Raw genomic sequence first — 10,581 nt, 5'->3', positions numbered from 1 at the left:
GGTTATAATTATCAACATTTTTTTAATACTAGAGTTTTTAAATTAATGCTAAGCTTTCTATTATAATACTGGCAGAAATGGTGATTCATTAGTTTAATAGACTGTTGCAACACAGAACTTTATAGTACTAATGGTAGTAAATGGAACTGAATTATTATTTAAAAGACCATTAAGACCATTACAAAGACTCACCTATTTACTCTTTTATAAATTAATTAAAACACCATTTACACTTCTTGTCAATACGTTCTTTTTCTTGCTTATAAGAAGTTCTTTTTTACATTAGCCTTAATGAAGTATAATGAAAATATAATAAACTGCATCTTCTCAAATGTAAGACTGATGAGTTTGACAACACACATGAAAACACCACTACAATCAAAATACAAAACATTTCCATCACCTCCCAAAAGATTCTTCCTTTCCTCCACCTCAGACCCGGCCTCCACTAATGTACTTTTCACCACTATAGATTTGCTTGCATTTTCTAGAATTTGATATAGATGGAATCATGCAGTACGCACTCTTTTGTGTCTGGTTTCTTTCACTCAGCATAATGGTTTTTAAAATCCTTCCACGTTACCACAGCTGTCAGTGGTTCCTTCATTTTAATTACTGAGTAATTTTTCATTATACTGATATATAATCACATTTTATTTGTCAATTCAGCAAATATTGATGGACATTTGGGTCATTTGCAGCTTTGGCCTATCATGAATAATTATACTAAAAATATTTGTGTACAAATATTTTTGTGGATGTAAGTTTTTAATTTTCTTTAGTAAATACCTAGGAGAGGTATTCTGGTTTGTATATTAAGCATGTGTTTAATTTTTAAAGAAACTGCTACACTCTTCCAAATAGAACCATTTACATTTATATGTGCAAATCTTTTGCCCGTTTTTAAAACTGAGTTGTATGTCTCATTAGTTATAAGAAGAATTCTGTATATTTTCTGAAATTGAGTCCTTTGTATGCATCAGATATATGCATTACAAACATTTTTCCCTATGCTGTGGCTTACCTTTTTATATTCTTAACAGTGTCTCTGGATGAGAAGTTTTAAATTTTAGTAAAATTCAATTTATCTTTTTTTCTTTTGTGGTTTGTGCCTAATGTGTCATATCTAAGATATTCTTGACTACACAAAGCTACATTTTCTCCCATGTTTTCTTTTAAAATTTTTATAATGTTGGCTATTATATTTAAGTCTACAATTAATTTTGTGTTAATTTTCTGTACAGAGTAAGATATGGGCTGATGTTTTCTTTCTTCATGTGAACACCTGGTTATTCTAGCACCATTTGTTGAAAATCAGTTGGACACATGTATGTACATATACAATACATATGAAATTATTTCTGAACTCTATTCTCTCTTCTATTGATCTATATTACTTGTATTGATCTGTATGCCTACCTTTTCACAAATATTACAGTCTTAATTACTCTAACTTTATGGTAAGTCATAAAGTCAAGTAATGTAAGTTCTTGAACTTGGATCTTTTTAAAAATTTCTTGGCTATCTTAGGTAATTTGCAGTCTGTGTAAATTTGAGACTAAGCTTTTCAATTTTTATTTTTTCTTGGAGACAATGTCTTGCTCTGTCACCCAGGCTGGAGTGCAGTGGCACAATCATGTTTCACTGCAATCCCAACCTCCTGGGCTCCAGGGATCCTCCCACCTCAGCCTCCTGAGTAACTGGGACTACAGATGCACACCACCACACCCAGCCAATTTTTGTATTTTTTCTAGCGATGATGATATTATTTGGCTCTGTGTCCATACACAAATCTCATCTTGAACTGTACTCCCGTAATTCCCACGTGTTATGAGAGGGAACTGGTGGGAGATAATTGAATCATGGGGGCAGTTTCTCCCATACTGTAGTGAATAAGTCTCATGAGATCTGATGGTTTTATAAGGGGTTTCTGCTTTTGCTTCTCTCTCATTCTTTCTTGCCACTGCCATGTAAGAAGTGCCTTTTGCCTTCTGCCATGATTGTGAGGCTTCCCCATCCACGTGGAACTGTAAGTCAATTAAATCTATTTTTCTTCCCGGACTCAGGTATGTCTTTATCAGCAGCATGAAAATTGACTAATACAGATGGGGTTTTGCCATGTTGTCCAGGCCAGTCTCATTATTAGACAGAATGCTATTCAGATTTCCTGTTTCATCCTACATCAATTTTAGTTGTATTTTTCAAGAAATTTGTCTATTTCATCAAAGTTATCTTATTTTTGGCATACATTTGTTCACAATATTATCTTACTATTATTTTAATTTCTGTAGGATCTGTAGTGACTAGCCTTCTTTTTTCCCAATATTGGTGATTTATGTCCTTTTCCATTTGTGTCTGTTTTAGTGATATATTCTCTTGTCTTTATGATTTTCTTCCTTCCAATTACTTTGGATTTACTTTGCTCTTCTTTTTCTAGTATCTTGAGGTGGTACCTTACATCACTTTTCTTTATTCTGTTCTAAATAGGCATTTAAAGCTACAAACTTCTCTCTAAGCATTTCTTCAGCTAAATCCCACAAATTTTGAATTATTTTTTATCATCATTGAGTTAAAAATATAATTTATTCATGTCTTCTCCTTTGGCCTATCAAGATTTTAAAATGCTTTTTAATTTCCAAATATTTGGAATTTACCTAAATATTATTGGTGTTGGTTTCTAATCAATTTCATTGTGATCAGAGAACATAGTCTGTGCTATTACAATCTTGTAAATATATTAAGGTTTATTTTATGGCCCAAAATATGGTGTATATTGGTGAACATACCATATTCACTAAAACAAATGTGTATTACACAGAAAGATGTTCATTTTTCAGTGGTTGAATGAACCATCCCATAATTATTACTTAGATCAAGACAGTTGATAATGTGTTCAAATCCTCTGTCTTACATTGATTTTTGGCTAGTTGTCCTCTCAAATCCTGAGAAACAGTGAATAAAAATCTTCCACTAAAATTCTGGAATTTTCTCCCTCTAATTCTGTCAATTTTTGTTTCATGTATTTTGAGGCTCTGTTTTAGGCCCATACACATTTATGTTTGTTTTGTCTTCTGATGAATTAATAATTTTGTCATTCCTTTTTATCTCTGGCAATACTCTTTTTCTTAAAGTCTGTTTTATCTTATCTTAATTTAGCCTACTTCAGCCTTCATATGCTTACTAATTTTTTACATAATTTGTTCCATCAATTTATTTTCAAGCTATCTGTATCTCTACATTTCTCTCCTAGTCATATGTAGTTGGGTCTAGCAACTTTTACCCATTCTGACCATTCCTACCTCTTAATTGGTGTGTTTAGTCCATTAACATTGCAAATGTGCACTCAGCTATTGAGTCACCCCAGAGAAAGAGAATTAAAGCTTCCAGTGATGTTGGCTGAGGGATAAACTATGAGTCTTAGCATTAACAACAACCACAAAGACAAACACAGAGCATGTACACTTAGAAAATGAGGGAGATTGCAATTGACTTCACCAGAATGTTTAAAATCTTAGTAAACTCAAAATAAACCAGCTGTGAGCTCTCCAGAGGATAAAATTCACTTCGTGTTGCAACAGTTTTGACATATTGAACTCCAATGTCATGGTCATAGCCCTATCAGCGTGATGGGTTTACTGGGTTCAGGAACCCTTTCACTACTTAAATATTTTTGTTTTATAACTGATTGATAAAATTGGGGAAATAAATTCCTCATGAAAAATTTCTGAGCCAGAAATTCTAAAGAGACCAGTAAAAAGGTCGAAAGTCATTTTTATTCCTGAACTAATGTTATATAGAACAATACATCAAGCAAAGTTCTCTTTTCCTGAAATCCTGCCAGTGAAAGTCGGAAATAAATTAATGGCTCACACTTTTAAAGCTTCTGTTTAAAATGTGAGATGAATATTTTCTTTTCTTTCTTTCTTTCTTTTTTTTTTTTTTTTTTTTTTTTTTTGCTTTGGAGACAGGGTCTTGCCCTGTTGCCCAGCCTGGAGTGCAGTGGTGCAATCACGGCTCACTATAGCCTCAATCTCCCAGGTACACCACCTCAGCCTCCCAAAATGCTGGGATAATTTTCTATTTAAAGATTCATCATAAAAGATAGCTAATTAAACAAGAAATATCTAATTCATTTTCTTGTTCATATGCATTTTTCAAAATAAATTGATTCCTAAGAAGTGAATTATTTTTTAGAGGATTTTTGGTGGGTTTCTCAGAATCAGCAAAAAAAAAGTTCTACCCATAATGGAAGGCTCTAGTTAAGACTCATGTGCTTAACTAGAGCCTTCTCATGCTCGCTTCAGTGGCACATATACTAAAATTGGAATGATACAGTGATTAGCATGGCCTTGCACAACGATGATGCACAAATTTGTGAAGTGTTCCATATAAAAAATACATATAATAAAAATTTAAAAATATAAACTAAAAATTTAAAGACTCATGTCTTTCCTGAACCCTCCAGATTTCTCTAGCCCATAATTCCCTTCCCTTTCATGGAGCTTTTATGTGGCTTTTTATCTACTCCACTTGTTTTGATACTATGTAGATATTTGACTGTAAATCTTGACCATTGATAATTTACTGTAAGAGATGGGTAGAAAATAAACTGATTAAATCTTCCATGACTCTCAGGAAAGAATATAGGTTAGCTCTCAAATGTTATCTAGTCTAAAAGTAATTTTTAAATGGTTATTGCATTTTGCCCAACATTATATCTGATAACAGTAGGAGTTGCCTGTATAGAGTGAATTTCTCAGCAGGTCTCCTTCCCAAGAGTAAGGGAGCTCTGATTCTTAATGGCCAATGCCAGTTACCCAGACAGAATACCTTCAACATACAAATATGAACTTGTCGAGGTGATATAAAAGTAGTCAGAATCAAAGCGGAGTCACACATTCCCTCAGGACAGGGGTTAGAGGCAGAAGGGATCATGGCAGACGGAGGCAGGACTAGATTGCAGTTCTAACTCAGACGGACAGAGCGGCATGTAGAGGCTCACATCATGAATTTTTGCTCCAGAATGACTGCAGGAATAAATCAGGAAACCCAAAAGGACCTACACACCATCTGAAGGAAACAGATTGCACCTGCCAGACCCAGGAGACACCCCAAATACTGTGCTGGTATCCATGGCTGAGAGACCCACAAATGGTTCACATCACAGGACTCTATGCAGACAACCCCCAGTACCAGCCTAGAGCCTGGTAGACTTGCTGGGTGGCTAGATCCAGAAAAGAGATAACAATCACTACAGCTCGGCACTCAGGGAGCCACATCCCTAGGAAAAGGGGGAAGAGTATTACATCAAGAGAACACTTCATGGGACAAAAGAATCTGAACAACAGCCTTCAGCCCTAGACCTTTCCTCTGATAGAGGTACCCAAATGAGAGGGAACCAGAAAACTGACTCTGGTAATATGACTAAACAATGCTCTTTAACACCTCCACAAAAGTCACATTAGCTTACCAGAAATTGATCCAACCCAAGAAGAAATCCCCGATTTACCTGAAAAGGAATTCAGGAGGTTGGCTTCAAGCTAATCAGGGAGGCACCAGAGAAAGGTGAAGTCCAATGTAAGGAAATCAAAAAAATGATACAAGAAGTGAAGGGAGAAATATTCAATGAAATAAAGAGCATAAATAAAAAACAATCAAAACTTTAAGAAACAATCGACACACTTACAGAAATGCAAAATGCTATGGAAAGTCTCAGCAATAGAATCAAACAAGTAGAAGAAACAAACTCAGAGTTTGAAGACAAGGTCTTCAAATTAGCCCAGCCCATGAAGACAAAGAAAAAAGAATAAGGAAATATGAACAAAGCCTCCAAGAAGTCTGGGATTACGTTAAATTACCAATCCTAAGAATAATCGGTGTTCCTGAGGAAGAAGACAATTCTAAAAGTTTGGAAAACATATTTGGGGGAATAATCAAGGAAAACTTCCCCAGCCTTGCTAGAGACATAGATGTCCAAATATGAGAAGCACAAAGAACACCTGGGAAATTCATAACAAAAAGATCATTGCCTAGGCACATTGTCATCGGGTTATCTAAAGTTAATAGGCTCTAATTAGTTAATCTAATAAGGAAAGAATCTTAAGAGCTGTGAGACAAAAGCACCAGGTAACCTAAAAAGGAAAACCTACCATATTAACAGCTGATTTATCAGCAGAAACCCTAGAAGCTAGAAGGGATTGGGGCCCTATTTTCAGCCTCCTCTAACAAAACAATTATCAGTGAAGAATTTTGTATCCAGCAAAACTAAGCTTCATATATGAAGGAAAGATACAGTCTTTTTCCAAAAACAAGTGATGAGAGAATTCACCACTACCAAGACACCACTACAAGAACTGCTAAAAGGAGCTCTAAATCTTGAAACAAATATTAGAATCAGAACCTCTTTAAAGCATAAATCTCACAGGACCTACAAAACAAAAATACAATTTAAAAAACAAAAACAAAAAACCAAGGTATACAGGCAACAAATAGCATGATGAATGGAATGGTATCTCACATCCCAATATTAATATTGAATATAAGTAGCCTAAATGCTCCACTTAAAAGATACACAATTGCAGAATGGATAAGAATTCACAAACCAACTATCTTCTGCCTTCAAGGGAATTACCTAACGCATAAGGACTCATAAACTTAAGGCAATGGGGTAGAAAAAGACATTTCATGCAAATGGACACCAAAAGCAAGCAGGAGTAGCTGTTCTTATCAGACAAAACAAACTTTAAAGCAACAGCAGTAAAAAGACAAAAAGGGACATTATGTAATGATACAAGGCATGTCCAACAGGAAAATATCACAATCCTAAACATATATGTGCCTAACACTGGAGGTCCCAAATTTATAAAACAATTACTAATAGACCTAAGAAATGAGATAGACAGTAGCACGATAATGGTGGGGGACTTCAATACTCCACTAACAGCACTAGAAAGGTCATCAAGACAGAAAGTCAACAAAGAAACAATAGATTTAAACTATACCCTGCAACAAATGGGCTTATCAGATATATACAGAACATTCCATCCAACAATGACAGAATACACATTCTATTCAACAGTTCATGGAACTTTCTCCAAGATTGACCATATGATAGGCCACAAAACGAGCCTCAATAAATTTAAGAAGATTGAAATTATGTCAAGCACTCTCTCAGACCACAGTGGAATAAAACTGGAAACCAACTCCAGAAGGAACCTTTAAAACCATGCAAATACAATGGAAATTAAATAACCTGCTCCTGAACAAGCACTGGGTCAAAAATGAAATCAAGATGGAAAGTAAACAATTCTTCAAACTGAATGACAATAGTGACACAACCTACCAAAATTTCTGGAATACAGCAAAGGCAGGGCTAAGAGGAAAGTTCATAACCCTAAATGCCTACACTAAAATGTCTGAAAGAGCACAAACAGACAACATAAGGTCACACATCAAGGAACTAGAGAAACAAGAACAAACCAAACCCAAACCCAGCAGAAGAAAGGAAGTACCCAAGATCGGAGCAGAACTAAATGAAATTGGAAAAAAAAAAAAAGTACAAAAGATAAATGAAACAAAAAGCTGGTTCTTTGAAAAGATAAATAAAATTGATAGACCATTCACAAGATTAACCAAGAAAAGAATAGAGAAAATACAAATAAGCTCAATTAGAAATGAAACAGGAGATATTACAACTGACACCACAGAAGTACAAAAGATCATTCAAGGCTACCATGAATACCTTTACACACATAAACTAGAAAACCTAGATGAGATGGATATATTCCTGGAAAGATACAATCCTCCCAGCTTAAATCAGGAAGAATTAGACACCCTGAACAGACCAATAACAAGCGGTGAAGTTGAAATGGTAATTTAAAAATTACCAACAAAAAAAAGTCCAGGACCAGACAGATACACAGCAGAATTCTACCAGACATTTCAAGAATTGGTACCAATCCTATTGACACTATTCCACAAGATAGAGAAAGAGGGAACCCTCCCTAAATCATTCTATGAAGCCAGTATCACTCTAATACCAAAACCAGGGAAGGATATAACCAAAAAAGAAAACTACAGACCAAAATCCCTGTTGAACATAGATGCTAAAATCCTTAAAAAACCAGCTAACCGAATCCAACAACATATCGAAAAGATAATCCAAAATGGTCAAGTGAGTTTCACACCAGGGATGCAGGAATGTTTTAATATACACAAGTCAATAAATGTGATACACCACATAAACAGAATTAAAAACAAAAATCACATGATCATCTCAATAGATGCAGAAAAAAAATTCATCCCTTTATGAATAAAACTCTCAGCAAAATCGGCATACAAAGTACACACCTCAGGCCGGGCGCGGTGGCTCAAGCCTGTAATCCCATCCTGGCTAACACGGTGAAACCCCGTCTCTACTAAAAAATACAAAAAACTAGCCGGGCGAGGTGGCGGGCGCCTGTAGTCCCAGCTACTCAGGAGGCTGAGAAAGGAGAATGGCCGGAACCCGGGAGGCGGAGCTTGCAGTGAGCTGAGATCCGGCCACTGCACTCTAGCCCGGGCGACAGAGCGAGACTCCGTCTCAAAAAAAAAAAAAAAAAAAAGTACATACCTCAGCATAATAAAAGCTATTTATGGGAAACCCACATCCAACATAATGGAGAACTGTTGAAAGTATTCCCTCTGAGAACTGGAACAAGACAAGGATGCCCACTCTCACCACTCTGCTTCAGCATAGTACTGGAAGTCCTACCCAGAGCAATCAGACAAGAAAAGGAAATAAAGTGCAGCCAAATCAGTAAAGAGGAAGTCAAACCATCGCTGTTTGCTGGTGATATAATTGTTTACCCAGAAAACCCTAAAGACTCCTCCAGAAAGCTCCTAGAATGGATAAAAGAATTCAGCAAAGTTTCCAGATACAAAATTAATGTACACAAATTAGTAGCTTTTCTACACACCAACAGTGACCAAGCTGAGAATAAAATCAAGAACTCAACCCCTTTTACAATAGATGCAAAAAATAATAATAATAATAATTAGGAATATTCGTAATCAAGGAGGTGAAAGACCTCTACAAGAAAAACTGAAAAATACTACCGAAAGAAATCATAGATGACATAAACAAATGGAAACACATCCCATGCTCATGCAAGAGCAGAATTAATATTGTGAAAATGACAATACTGCCAAAAGCAACCTACAAATTCAAGCAATTCTCATCAAAGTACCACCATCATTCTTCACAGAATTAGAAAAAAAGATCCTAAAGTTCACGTAGAACTAAAAAAGAGCCTGCATAGCCAAAGCAAGACTAAGCAAAAACAACAAATCTGGAGGCATCGCAGTACCTGATTTCAACCTATACATAAGGCCATAGTCACCAAAACAGCATGGTACTTATATAAAAATAGGCACATAGACCAAAAGAACAGAATAGAGTACCCAGAAATAAACTCAAATACTTACAGCCAACTGATCTTTGACAAAGCAAACAAAAACATCAAGTGGGGAAAGGACACCCTTTTCAACAAATGGTACTGGGATAATTGGGTAGCCACATGTAGGAGAATGAAACTGGATCCTCATCTCTCACCTTATATGAAAATCAACTCAAGATGGATCAAGGGGGCCGGGCACAGTGGCCCACACCTGTAATCCCAGCACTTTGGGAGGCCAAGGCAGGCTGATCACCTGAGGCCAGGAGTTCGAGACCAGCCTGGCCAACATGGCAAAACCCTGTCTCTACTAAAAATAAAAAAAAGTTAGCTGGGCATGGTGGCAGGAGCCTGTAATCCCAGCTAAGTTGGGAAGCTGAGGCAGGAGACTCACTTGAACACAGGAGGTGAAAGCTGCAGTGAGCTGAGATCGCACCATTGCACTCCAGTCTGGGCAATGAGAGCAAAACTCCATCAAAAAAAAAGAAAAGAAAAGAAAAGAAACATGAATCAAGGACTTAAATCTAAGACCAGAAACTATAAAATTTCTGGAAGATAATAACATTGGAAAAACCCCTCTGGACATTGGATTACACAAGGATTTCATGACCAAGAACCCAAAAGCAAATGCAATAAAAACAAAGATAAATAGCTAGGACTTAATTAAACTAAAGAGCTTTTGCATGGCAAAAGGAAGAGTCAGCAGAATAAACAGACAACCCAATTGGGAGAAAATCTTCACAATCTATACTTCTGACATAGGATTAATATCCAGAATCTACAAAAAACTCAAATCAGCAAGAAAAAAACAATCCCATCAAAAAGTGAGCTAAAGACATGAATAGACAATTCTCAAAAGAAGATATACAAATGGCCAACAAACATATGAAAAAAATGCTCAACATCACTAATGATCAGGGAAATGCAAATCAAACCCACAATAGGATACCTTACTCCTGCAAGAATGGCCATAATCAAAAAATCAAAAAATATTAAATGTTGGAGTGGATGCAGTGAACAGGGAACACTTCTACACTGCTGGTGGGAATGTAAACTAGTACAACCACTATGGAAAACAGTGTGGAGATTCCTTAAAGAATTAAAAGTAGAACTACCATTTGATCCCACTTCTTGGGATCTACCCAGA

General features: G+C 36.0%; 1 non-coding gene across 1 annotated transcript; it reads left to right on the top strand.

The window, feature by feature from the left end:
• The first annotated feature begins 4,291 nt into the window (after positions 1-4,291).
• On the top strand, positions 4,292-4,394 carry LOC112423787 (U6 spliceosomal RNA). The gene has a single exon (XR_003014338.2). It is a non-coding gene; the product is annotated as a U6 spliceosomal RNA (small nuclear RNA).
• Positions 4,395-10,581: the final 6,187 nt, after the last annotated feature.

The sequence above is a fragment of the Macaca nemestrina genome, chromosome 13 (assembly GCF_043159975.1).
Source record: "Macaca nemestrina isolate mMacNem1 chromosome 13, mMacNem.hap1, whole genome shotgun sequence".
NCBI lineage: Eukaryota > Metazoa > Chordata > Mammalia > Primates > Cercopithecidae > Macaca > Macaca nemestrina.
The sequence above is the reverse complement of the archived record's forward strand: the minus strand, read 5'-3'. Positions and strand labels throughout refer to the sequence as shown.